The sequence below is a fragment of the Neltuma alba genome, unplaced genomic scaffold, assembly GCF_004799145.2.
Source record: "Neltuma alba isolate B1F8T4 unplaced genomic scaffold, ASM479914v2 tig00011276_pilon, whole genome shotgun sequence".
In the NCBI taxonomy this organism is placed as follows: domain Eukaryota; kingdom Viridiplantae; phylum Streptophyta; class Magnoliopsida; order Fabales; family Fabaceae; genus Neltuma; species Neltuma alba.
In genome coordinates this window covers 236,971-251,334 of record NW_021635986.1, presented here as the reverse complement: position 1 = coordinate 251,334, position 14,364 = coordinate 236,971, and the positions used below count along the sequence as shown (strand labels likewise).

At 31.3% G+C, this 14,364-nt stretch overlaps 1 pseudogene; it reads right to left on the bottom strand.

The window, feature by feature from the left end:
- Positions 1 to 12,123: 12,123 nt before the first annotated feature.
- On the bottom strand, positions 12,124 to 12,788 carry LOC114711050 (ethylene-responsive transcription factor 1-like; annotated as a pseudogene).
- Between the last annotated feature and the right edge of the window lie 1,576 nt (positions 12,789 to 14,364).

Sequence of the window (14,364 nt, the reverse complement as noted above, 5' to 3'; positions counted from 1 at the left end):
CTTTAACAAAAAAAAACGGAAACTAAAAAAATTAAGGATTATCAAATTTCCCTGCAAACGTAGGCAGCGAATCATAATTCGAAATTTAAATTGATAAAACTATTTTATTCCACCAAAAAAAAAAAAAACGGATTTTCCCAAAATTTATGCGTTTAATATTCCTGATATTTTAGGATCATTAATCACCCACCAACATTTTTCTAAAAAATTTTCTAATTATTGAACAACTTACATATTCTGCCCCCCCCCCCCCCAAAAAAAAACATGCATAGGATATCATCCCCTTGTCTTTGATCTACGTTTTGTTGGCAACATATTCTCAAGTGCACGTACTACACATAAGTAATTAACTTGTATTGTAGGGTTATTAATCTTTATTTTTCAATTTTATCCCTATTTAATTTTTGCTGGGAAGAGAGAATGCGAAGAAAGAGGTGAAAATGATTAATAAATTTTAAAAAGAAATTAATAAGGACAAATTTAAAAAATTATATCAATTTAATACTTCATTGGTATGTGACGTAAGTTACATAATAAGTATGTTAAACTGGTAGCAAAGCAAAACACCTGATTTTATTCAGATGTTCGACCAAACATACTCTCTCTCTCTCTCTCTCTATATATATATATATATATATAGCGAGTGAGCTGACCGGACATATCTTCCATGGCTCGTGATGGGCATTCATATTACAAATAGACTAAGATTGACTACTTTTTCAGTCTGTAAAGGAACAATGTGTTACATTAATTTGGAAACTGTTTTGCTAAACATTATATGGTGCACTTGTATTGGGTTGAATCTTCAACAACGAACTTACATAAGATAACAAAGAAAAAAGTAACAAGCCTAGCTTGATTCTGTTTTCTGCTTTTAGAACATTTTTATAAAACTGTTTTTTAAAAACAAGTTTTGGGATTAAAAAAATCTGTTTGGATGATTATTCTAAAAAACTACATTTGTAAACAAAAACATAAAATTTTTATGATTCAATTGTTTTAAAATCGAATTGGAGAGTTGAGAGAAGTAGAGAAATAGAGTGAAGGGTACAGCAATCACAGATGAAGAGTTGGAGGAGTGAGAGACAACGTAGACAAAAACAAACAACCCAGAAGGCAAGAGCAAGAGACAGAATGGAGAGCGTGGCTGTGACTAGGAAAGGAAATTTAAAAAAAAAAACAGAGAGAAAATTACACATAGGTCCCCAAGAGGAGAATTAATTCATATAAAGTCCCTGAAAATCCCTAAATTCTTCCTAAGTCCCCAGGGACCTATGTATAATAAATTGCAATTGTAAAAAGTTTGTTATGCCCTCATTGATTGAAAAAGAAGAAAAAGAAGGGAATGCCTTCTCCTAGTACGTTGGGTGCTCTATATGCATGAGAAGAAAAAGCTTAAAAAAGAAGGAACGAAGGTTTATAACAGGTGCCACTGTGTCCATTATTCCAGGCAAGCTGTTTTTTTTTTCATCTTCTTTGTAGGTGTCATCATTAAGAACATTATCTTCTTCGTCCACAACCATTGAAAATGCAATGTTGGTTTGAAAAGTTAATTTACTGTAGGTGTGTGGGTATTAAGGATGAAATGAACTCACTTGAACTATCAAGAGAAGTTCATTTTAATCATATGTGGTCTTAATCATCTTAGGTGTGGTTTTGTTATGTGTGGTTAGGGTTATATGGTGATGCTCTATTTTTCAGTGATTAATGCTCTGTTTTTCCTGTAATTGATGATGTGTTGTGGATGAAAATGAGAGGTTTTTATTGCTATAAGCCTTGTGATGCGATTGTTAAATGTTTTGTTAATGGTTACATTGAAGGTTATTAATATAACTGTATGACTTGTTATTAACAAGTGATTCTGACAGGTTGATATGAAAGATGACAACTTCAAGTGAGAAGCATTTGTTCTGTTACCTCCATATAGGAAGATAATTTATTAATAGTGTAGAAGATGAAATGTAATATGTTAGAGGTTGTTTGAAAACAATGATAAAGAAAGGCACACCAATCACTAAAAGACCCTCATGGATGCCAAAGAAAGAAGAATTGAATATCAATTTCAAAATAAAAATTTTTACCACTGTGGAAGATGTCATAAGCTAGGCCACACTGTAAAGACTTGCCATAACTCCAATCTAAGTTGAGTTTTGTTGGTGGCTTGTTTATATTTCTTTTTGTGAATGCTTGTGATATAATTGTTTTGTAAATATCATAACCCACACCTCAAGTTGTCTGTCGTTATCCACACATGCAACCTGTGTGCTTTTTTGAATGAGTTGTAAATTTGGTGTAGTTATATTGTACAGATATATCAAGTGGTAAATGACATCTGGTTGTAATATGATATAGTATCATATCTGTATTTTGACCTACTTGTCAATAGGCTGTAATGGATTTGTTATCAGACGCTGTGGAGGTTTTCATTAGTAGTCTGAATTATGTTACTGATATAAAGTGACAATTTCTCCTACTTGCAATGTTTAATGATTTCTTAACACATGATTGTTGAGTTAAAGTTGTAGCATGATATCATTTGGTTATAATTTGATGCTATGTTGAGGCTGTGATATCCCACAGCATGAGTTGTCAAGGGCACTGCCGAGGTTTTTAACCACTTTTCCTCAGGTTGTCAACAGCTGTCACTAAGGTTGTAAATGAATCTCTACAATAAAAATTTGTTGTAATCCTATTTGTTCGGTTACAGCTGTTAATGACTTCAAAATGCCTCACATTATATTATTAAGGTCGTTATTTGCTGATAATATAATTTTTTTAGAAGGTGTGGTATCCGATAGAGTGAGTTGTCAGGGGCATTGCTGAGGTTGCTAACCACTTCTCCTCAGGTTGTCAACAACCGCCGTTGAGGTTGTAAATGAATATCTATAATAAAAATGTGTTGTAATCCTACTGGGTTTACTTAAAGCTGTTAATGACTTCAAAATGCCTCCCATTATATTGTTAAGTTCATCATATGTGTTGATAATATAATTTTTTAAAAAGCCGTGGCATCCCATATAGTGAATTGTCAAGGATACTACTAAGGTTATTAAACACTTCCCCTCAGGTTGTCAATAGACGCCGTTGAAGTTGTAAATGGATCTGGCAGAGAGGACTATGATATATACCTATCATGTCATCATGGTTAGCATTTGTTTATCCACTTTTATTAAGTCTTCATTTCTAGACATGATTCGGGTTTGGAATAAGGAATTTTGTGGTTATCAAAACACATGAATGTCATCACAACAACTTCATAACTAGGAAACGATGCCAATCATATTAACATAACTTAACATTCAGCTATCATTATATGGTCAAATAAAAAAACAAAATCTGAACTTTCAGCTGTCATTATGTTGTCAAATGAAGAAATAAAATGTGATGTTTACATTCGGCTGTCATTATGCTATCAAATGAAAAAACTAAATACAATATATACTGGTTGTTTATTTCTTCCTCTTGCTTTGGGAGTTTCCTCATAGCAAAGACAGCACTTGATCACTATGCAGGTTGTTCCTATTAGTTACAACCCACCACAAGCATCCAACCTTCAAGTCATGTAACTTACTTGTCAATTTTGTTGTTTTTGTCAAATAGTGCTAGCTTCACTCCACAAAGAACTTGGCAGAAACAATCTCTCTGCAAAAAGGAAATAAAAAAAAAAAGGAACAACCTTGACAGTAGTGAATAACAAGTAATCAGCAGGCATTAACAACCTTGACAATAGTGAATGACAAGTAATCAGCAAGCATTAATTGACAGTTTATCAAAACCAATTCTTTTTAGCGTTTTCATCATATCATATGTGTTAAGAAATCATTGACCATTGCAAGTAGGAGAAATTGTCACTTTATATCAGTAACATAATTTAGATTGCTAAAGACAACCTCCACAACATCTAATAACAAGTCCATTACAGCCTATTAACAAGTACATCAAAATACAGATATGATATTATATCAAATTACAATCAGATGTCATTTACCACTTGATATATATGTACAATGGAACTACACCAAATTTACATTTTATCTATAAGGTCCACAAATGTACACTCATCAAAGGTTACTGTGAATTTGATAACCCTTCCATTGTTTTCTTTTCCCATAATTGATGCTACCATTGCTCTAAATTCTTTATATGATGTGCCTTTCTTTATCATTTTTGTTCTCACACCACCTCCAATATACTACATTTCACCTTTTACACCATCAATAAATTGTCTCCCTATATGGAGGTAACAAAACAAATGCTTCTCATTTGAAGTTGTCATCCTTCATATTAACCTGTCACAATCACTCGTTAATAACAAGTCATACAATTATATTACCAACCTTCGATGTGCCCATTAGCAAGACATTTAACCATCGCATTACAGGGGGTTATAACAGTAAAAATCTATCATTTTCATTCTTTTACATCAATAATACAGCATCAGTCACCGACAAATAGAGCATCATTCACCCAAAAACATAACATTGCTTCATAACCCTATAGCTACACATAACAAAACCACATCTAAGATGATTAAAACCATATATGACTAAAATGAGCTTTCCTTGATAGTTTAAGTGAGTTAAATGACATCCTTAATACCTACACACCCACAGCCAATCAACTTTTCAAACCAACATTAAACTTGAGATTGGTTGTATACGAAAGAAAAGAAATCTTGTAACTGATGAAACCTACAAAGAAGATGAAGGAAAAATGTAACTTGCCTGGAATAATGGAGCACCAGCACAGACCTCTGTTCCTGCTTTCAGAAGCTCCTCTTCCTCAAACATGCAGCACCGGCACACAAACTGAAGCTTTCCCTCGGTTTTTTCTTTTTTCAATCAATAAGGGCATGACAGACTTTTTACAATTGCAATTTATTACACACAGGTCCCTGGGGACTTGGGAAGAATTTGGAGATTTCCAAGGACTTTATCTGAATTAATTCTTCTCTATGAGACCTGTGTGTAGTTTTCCCAAAAAAAAAAAACAAGACCGAAAGCAATTAAAAAAACATATAAACATTGTTGAGTTTTTCCAATTTTGAAAACAGATTTCTAGTTTTTGTTTTATATAAACACTTAATTGAAACAATCAACCATCAAATAAGTTTTTTTATTTTGGAAAAGAAAAAATTATCTTCAAAACAAGAAATTAAACAGGGCGTGAAGTATTAATAGCGAGCTTAAATCAAATTTCTGTTGACTTTAGATGCGATTTGACCGTTGTCGCTTTTGATGGGTAAATACTAAATATAAGTTGGGGTGGACATGCTCTTGTTAGAATGTCTAAAGATAGGTTTAAATAATATTAAAAAAAAAAAGGTCTCATCGAATAGAACTGAGTTTCATAATATAATATACAAATGTGAAATAACTTATAAATAATTAAGCTTTGAGATTTTAAATTATAATATGGTGCGGATACCACTAATTCTTTATCTATTTATATTATACGTTTCCCTCGTTTATTACAGTGTTATTCTTGTTACTACACCAACCAAATCGGTGAAGATAAGTGATCGCGTGCCTTCAAAGTTTTGTTAAACATTACTTCAACTATTAAAAAAATTATATGAAACATTGCTTTGAAGGTAGACTAATGTGAATGTAATTACTACTTCTAGTTCTCAATATAAAAGCTAGTTGGAAATTCTATACAAAAAAATTTGTCCAAAAACGTTTTTTCCGATAACAACGAAAAAAAATAAAGATATGGTATAGATTATGAAGGAAATTTTTTTCTCTATGTATAAGTATCCTCCTATTAAAAAAAATAGACAATTAAATGGCCTTTGATCTCTTAATCTTATAAAGTTTTTTTTAGTTACATAGGTAAATTGGAGCTTGAGAAAAATACAACTAGGATAAAATCCTAGCTAGCTTCCAACTTAACAAAGGTTAAAAACCAAAAAACTACGAGCAGTTTTGGAGATCCTCTAAAAATATTCCTCACCTAGGCTACCCAAGGAATGAAAGCATCAGGAACCTGTAGTTTAGCCTATATAAAGTTTAGTCTAACGCATTTAGTAAATAGGTCAAGCTTATATCTTGATCTATTTATAGGGCTTATTTAGGCAAACAGGCTTGGCCTATTTAGGTTTTTTTTTAACATAAATTAATTTTATAAATTATTTACAAAATTATAAACTCTAGTTTGATCATGAGTTTCACATCACAATACTCCTACATAAGATCAATCTGCTTCATTTATCAATCATGCACCTCTACCTCTCGTATTTTTTATTGCTCATAGCGTACTTCCTCTTCCCTGACCCGTGTTCTTTGCTGAACCCTTATATTGCAAGTGAGAATATATTCTAGACTTTTAAGATATGACGTAAGTTTTTAAATAGATTTGAAGTCATATATATGAATTCGGAGACATATATTTTTTAAGCCTATCTAAAGGCCCACATTTTAAGTAGGTCTTTAATCATGCTTCAAATCTTGTTGGGCCCTTTGACAGCTCAGACTTAAGCCTAAAAGAAACATATATATAGGCTCAAGCTCAAGCTCAGGCTTGAGTTTTAGATATTTATTGCAAGTTCAAATCTATTTAGTTAAAGTCTAGTTTAACCTGGTCTATTTTCATTCCTATCTAGTATAGTCTAAGAGGAATCATTGGGCCTTTCTCCTTTCTTTTTTCATGCTCTCTCTTTTTTTTCCCCCTTGCCTTCGTGATCAGATAAGTAAATAAATTAACAAGTATAATGGGCATACATTAAGAGATTTAATAATCCTTAAATTGAATAAAGGTTTTGAATTTAAATTTTGTCAATAAAAAATTATATTGGTCAGTATTTATTTCATTTGAAATCAATTCAATTTAAATTCGGATAGTAGATAATATTATCTCTGATCCTAATTATAAGACATTATTTATAAAGTCTTAATTATGAGACCTTGTTTATAAATCTCTAAATAAGATCTTATAATTAGAAACGGAGGTAATATAATATAGCATAAGAGCTAACAAAAAAATTAAGGAGCATGATTGAGATGTTTTTATTTGTTGGCAAAAAAAAATTAAGATGCTTTTATTTGAAAATCGATGTCCTGCATCCCAGCGTTGTACAGCTGTACTCTGCCGCCATAATGGTTACGTTAAACAATGTTTTTGTCCCTGCGGTTACATCACATGTAAAATTTGCCTATGTATTATCTTGGAAAAAAGACAGAAAAATACTATTTAAATTTCATAATCCTTAAATGGTATGTTAAATTTGAAAAATCCCAATTTGGTCTCAAGACACCAAATTGAGATTATTATGTGAAAGGAAAAGACCAAATTGCCCTTCATTTTAAATATTATTTTTAAAACATCACAGTCTCTACCGGCCGGTCGGTCATTGGAGCTTCAGTGACCAGCTGACAATTGGTCACCGGAGCTCTGTCGATCGGAAAACTTTTAAAATTTTTTTTTTTACAAATTCAATATAACGGTTAACAACTTTTGTAACGCTATTAACAACTTCAATATAGCAATTAACAACAGGTTTTCTGGGAAATTCAACAAACTCCGGCGACTGAAAACAATTTTTTTGAAAATTTTTACAACTTCAATATAACCATTAACAACTTTTGTAAAACAATTTTTTGAAAATTTTTACAACTTCAATATAACCGTTAACAACTTTTGTAACGCTATTAATAACTTCAATATAGCAATTAACAACAGGTTTTCTGGGAAATTCAACAAACTCAAGTGACTGAAAACAATTTTTTTGAAAATTTTTACAACTTCAATATAACCGTTAATAACTTTTGTAACGCTATTAACAACTTCAATATAGCAATTAACAACAGGTTTTTTGGGAAATTCAACAAACTCCGATGACTGGAAACAATTTTTTTGAAAAATTTTACAACTTCAATATAACCGTTAACAACTTTTGTAACGCTATTAACAACTTTAGTATATCAGTTAACAACAGATTTTTTGGAAAATTCAACAATTGGTCGCCGAAGCTCCGGTGGAGGAAAACAATTTTTTTTGAAAATTTTTACAACTTTAGTATAACAGTTAACAACTTTTGTAACTCTATTAACAACTTCAGTATAACAATTAACAACAGGTTTTCTGGAAAATTCAACAAACTCCGATGACCGGAAACAAGTTTTTTGAAATTTTTTACAACTTCAATGTAACCGTTAACAACTTTTGTAACGCTATTAACAACTTTATTATATCAGTTAACAACAAATTTTTTTGAAAAATTCAACAATTGGTCGTCGGAGCTCCGGCGAAGGAAAACAATTTTTTTGAAAATTTTTACAACTTCAGTATAACAGTTGACAACTTTTATAACCTTATTAACAATTTCAGTATAGTGGTTAACAACAGGTTTTTGAGTTTGTTAAAAGCATTACTGAAGTTATAAAAATGCCACTTTTTAAATTGTTTTGAAAAACCTATTATTAACTGCTATACTGAAGTTGTAAAAATTTTCAAAAAAAATTATTTCCGATCGCCAAAGCTTGTTGAATTTTCCAGAAAACCTGTTATTAATTGCTATATTGAAGTTGTTAATAGCATTATAAAAGTTGTTAACCGTTATACTAAAATTGTAAAAATTTTCAACTTCAATATAACGTTAACAATTACGTTTTTTTTGAAAATTTTTACAACTCCACTATAACGGTTAACAACTTCGATATAGCAGTTAACAACAAGTTTTTTGAAAAGTTCAAAAAGTGGCATTTTTATAACTTTAGTAATGCCTTTAACAAACTCAAAAACCTGTTGTTAACCGCTATATTGAAGTTGTTAATAGGGTTACAAAAGTTGTTAACCGTTACACTGAAGTTGTAAAAATTTTCAAAAAAATTGTTTTCCTCCGCCGGAGCTTTGGCGACCAATTGTTGAATTTTTCAAAAAATATGTTGTTAATTGATATAATAAAGTTGTTAATAGCATTACAAAAGTTGTTAACAGTTATATTGAAGTTGTAAAAATTTTCAAAAAAATTGTTTCCAGTCGTCGGAATTTGTTGAATTTCCCAGAAAACCTGTTATTAATTGCTATATTGAAGTTGTTGATAGAGTTACAAAAGTTGTTAACCGTTATACTGAAGTTGTAAATATTTTTTTAAAAAAATTGTTTTCCTTCACCGGAGCTCTGACAACCAATTGTTGAATTTTCTGAAAAATCTGTTGTTAACTGATATACTATAGTTGTTAACGGTTATATTGAAGTTGTAAAAATTTTCAAAATAATTGTTTCTGGTCGTCGGAATTTGTTGAATTTCCCAGAAAACCTGTTGTTAATTGCTATACTGAAGTTGTTAATAACGTTACAAAAGTTATTAACGGTTATATTGAAGTTGTAAAAATTTTCAAAAAAATTGTTTCCAGTCACCGGAGTTTGTTGAATTTCCCAGAAAACCTGTTGTTAATTGCTATATTCAAGTTGTTAATAGCATTACAAAAGTTGTTAACCGTTATATTAAAGTTGTAAAAATTTTTAAAAAAAAAAATTTCCGACCGACGGAGCTCCGGTAACCAATTATCGGCTGATCGTCGAAACTCCGATGACCGTCGCCGCCGGAGCTCCGGTGACCGCCGCCGCCAGAGCTCCGGTGACCGGCCGGCCAGTAGGGGCTGTGATATTTTTAAAATAATATTTAAAATAAAGGACAATTTGGTCTTTTTCTTTCACATAATAATCACAATTTGGTCTCTTAAGACCAAATTGGGATTTTTCAAATTTAACATACTATTTGGGGATTATGAAGTTTAAGTAGCATTTTTCTATCTTTTTCCCTATTATCTTCATTATCTAGCATCCGACATAACAAAGGTTAAAAAAAAAAAACTAGGAGCGATCCTCCAAAAATATTCCTCATCTAGGCCACCCATGGGATGAAAGTAGACTAAACCCATGTCATGAACCTATAGCTTAGCCCATATAACGCTTAGCCTATCCTATTTGGTAAATAGGTCAAGCTTATATTCAGATCTATTTATAGGTTTATTTAGGCAAACAAACATAAGGCCTGGCCTATTTAGTTTTTTTTATAATATAAATTAATTTTATAAATTATTTAGAAAATTATAAACTCTAGTTTGATCATGAGTTTCACATCACAATGCTCCTACATAAGATCAACCACTTTCATTTAGTAGTCATTCACCTCTACCTCTAGTCTTTTCAATTGCTCATAGCTTACTTTCTCTCCCCTAATCTATGTGTTTTTGTTGAACTCTTATATTACAAATGAGAATAGATTCTAGACTTTTAAAATTTAACATGAGTTTTTAGATATATTTGAAGGCTTACATATGAATTTTGAGACATATTTTTAGGCCTATCTAAACTCTAAAGGCTCACATTTTAAATAGGCTTTTAAATATGCTTCAAGTCTTGTTAGGTCTTTTGAAGGTCCAGGCTCAGGCTCAAGCCTAAAAGGAATGATTGGGTCTTTCTCCTTTCTTTTTTCATGCTTTTTTTTTTTTTTTTTTTTTTGCCTTCATGATCAAATAGGCAAATAAATTAACAAGGATAATGGACATACATTAAGAGATTTAATAATCCTTAAATTAAATAAAGGTTTTGAATTTAAATTCTGTCAATAAAATATTATGCCGGTCACCATTTTTTCATTTGAAATCAATTCAATTTAAATTCAGATTAGTGAATAATACTACATCCACTTCTAATTATAAGACCTTATCTATAGAGTCCTAATTATAATTAGGACTAGAGGGAGTACTTCTCTGGTCCCGAATATAAGACTCTTTTCATTGTGTAATTTATACTACAAAAAGGGTCTTATATTTACACTATAAAAGGGGTTTTATATTTAAGATTGAAAAAGTATAATATAACATAAGAACTAACAAAAAAAAATTAAGGAGGATGTGAGGAATGAAATCTAATTTCTCCTATCTTGGTCGACCTACGAATAATTAAGATGCTTTTATTTGTTGGCAAAAAAAATTAAGATGCTCTTATTTGAAATCGAGACAGGGCGATGTCCTCCATCCCGGCGTTGTGCAGTTGTCTGCTGCTGTATTGATCATATTCCTCCGGTCCTTAATATAGAACATAATTGTTGAGTTAATTTTAATCATAAATATAAAGCCTATTGTTTATATTTACCAGTTTTTTCTAAATTACCTCTATGGATACTCCTTCAACTATAATTAAGCAGAAGAGGGAGGAAGGATATTAAGAAATATGATTATGGTAGTTTAAAAAAAAAAAAGGTCATATTTCTTATAATTAACTAACTTACCTAACTTCTTTAATCTAATAAATTAGTTAAATAGGTCTTATATTAAGGATTGGAGGAGTATTAAACAATGTTTTTGTCCCTGCAGTTACATCAAATGTAAAATGTGCCTATGTATTATTTTTTATTATTTGTCTTTTTTATTTTGTTGAAGAGCTGTATTGAATAATTGAGGTCTCTTGTATAGCAACACGTGGATGTGTACGGTCATTTCCGTTTTCTCTGAAGCTAACTTCTAACAGTTGCTTTGCAGATGGAAAAAAAAAAAAAAAAAAGGAAAGAAAGGCTCAGGTCCCACGTTCAACGGTATCTTAAATATGATTGTTTTAATAGGACGATATTTGTGAGTAGAAAAAAAATTCTTTGTTAATTTAATTATACATGTATGACCATTAGTTCATTTATTCCCAATCATGTGCTTTTTTTGGCCTTGCATCGCAATATCCACGTTGGATCAATCACATTGAGAGAAGCATTTTCAATTAGACATAATAATGTTAGAGTTTATGGCAATGATGCTCATGTGGCTCAATTTACATCAAGAAAAATATTAAATTTTATTAATCCAATTTTTAATGATTTTTCATTTTACCCATATCTTTTTAGAAAAATTTACATTATAAAAATAAAATCATACACTCACATGAAAAATTTAATAACGTAAATTATGAATAAGACCCGAAAAATCCTTTTTCTACTACCTTATGAGTAATACCATTCGTATTTTCATTTTCCCAAATATCAAAAAAAAAAAAACCATAGAAGGACCATATAAATAAGTTAAAAAAAAAAAGAATAACATAAATCATAAATGAATTCATCTTTTGACGTTTTCTTCAGAACTAAATGATGAAGAACAAGCATAGAACTGGATAGAGTTCCTCATATCAACCCAATCTGACATGGCTTCTATTGGCTGCTAACTTGTTCAATAGTTTGGTCAGGCTCTTCTTCTTGCTTGACCCTTGAGATCCATCATCCTCAGATGTCTTGTTTGACGGCGACGAAGGTTCCGGCGAGCTGTGCCGTTTCTGTCCAGCCACGACTCTTGCTGCCGGCTCCGGCGGTGGCTCCGACCCAATGAGGTAAGAAAATTGAGCTTGGCTTTTCTACCATGCATCTTGAAAGCGGCTCTATCATAAGCCAGAGCTGCATCCTCTTCCTTCTCATAAGTTCCCAGCCACGTCCTTGCACCGTTTCTATTCGGGTCCCGGATCTCAGCAGCGAACTTCCCCCACGGCCGCCGCCTCACACCTCGGTATTTCCTCCATCCTGGTGGCGCGTTCCCTTCACGCGCCACAGATCCCGCTTCACTACCGTTCACTCGGTCATCATCACCTGGTTTCGTAGTGTTGTCATTCTCGCCGGAAAACACTGTGCCAGTGGAGCTGCTAACACCCTGCTCCGGCGAAGCCATGTCACAGTCCAGATTCGAAGTACTGTTGCTGCCAGTGAAGAAGCCATTCATGAGAGCCATGGAGGAGGAAGGATCGTCTTCTTCGATCAGGTATTGTTGAACTGATGATTCCAAAGGAGAATAATTAGAGTTCATTTTTGAGAAGCTAATTAAGCTTTCGCGGTAGTATAGAAACACAGGATTAGTGAAACTTGGCTTGGATATTTATATATGTATGCATAGTGAATTTTTTTAAAAAGTGATTATGCCATTTAACTGTTGTGTTCGTTGTTTCCATGAAACTTCAATTGTTAATTTGGAGTTGTCGTCGACGCGTCTGATTGGGGAATTCAAACACTATTTATTTGTGGGCATAAAGGCTTTATTATTTCTTTATTTGTGATATTAATTATATTAATAATTCTGATGCAAAATATAGAAGCTAGTTAGGGATGGAAGTACTTTTGGTGCTCATCACAAAATTTGTACAATATGAATGATCTGGATTTAATTTTTTTTATACTTTTACTTTTTTAAAAAAAAATTAATGGATATTTAGATGACGTAGATCTCACTATAATGATGAGCATGATAATACTCATAACTGTAATGAGTGCCAAAACTAGTTTGTTTAGAAAGTTGGTTTTAGTTTTGAATATAATATCTTAATTCATTTTATTTCTTATATTTAAATAATATATTATATAAGAATATTTTAAAGAAATATTTGGTTTTATTGGTTAATCAGTACTCCTTCCATCCCTTATTATAAGATCCAATTTTTTGAATGGATTTGACCTTCTTATAAGATCTTCTTTGAGTTTGTCTGAACATTTTAATGCAATATTACCTATTTTACTCTTGATTTAATGTATTTAATACATTTTCTTTCTTTATTTATTTTATTATTACTCTTTCACATTTATCCATTTATATATAAAAGGATATTTAAAAAAAATTATATTTGCTACAAATTAATTATTTGTAGCTTATTTTAACTATTTTTTTAAACTGTTCAATTTAATTTTAAAAAATCTTATACGACAAAAACATCAAATGACCAGTCAAAGGTTTTGAAAGCCTCATTATTCAAACATTAAATACAGCGTCACGACACACCTCTTCAGTGATGTCATTTCTTGGAAAAGTCCGGAATCCATCTGACCCTTTTTTTGACCAGCAGACCGTTAAATAGCAATTAAGTAAATTACAATATTTAAAATATTTATTAAAATTAGTTAAAAGTAATAAATATGTAAAAGATGTAATTTTTCCTTAAATCTACCATTATTCATGAAGATGACGAGTAAGAGAGAAGATGAGAAGGAAAAGAAATGAGTAAAACATACATTTTTTAATCTTATTTATAAGTCATTTCTAATATGTTTCATATAGACAACAAAAAACTTTAAATTTTATTAACTTTTACTTAAAATTCAAATAGCACATAACCTCCGCAACAGAAACAACACCATTATTTTCTAACATCACGTGGTCAACATTTTCACTTAAACAGCCAAACTTCCCGGCACCTTCGGATCAGCAAAGAGTGTTTTAAGTTGAGTTTTATTATTCCTTTGGGTTATTGGATATAAAATTTAAATAACTAATTTATAAAAGATTGGGAAAATTAATTTAGTTATTCAAGAAAAGCGTGTTATTGTTTTTCAAAATATCCCTTTAATTATTTATGTTTAAATTACTCATGAAAAATCTCCTTAATATGCGAATT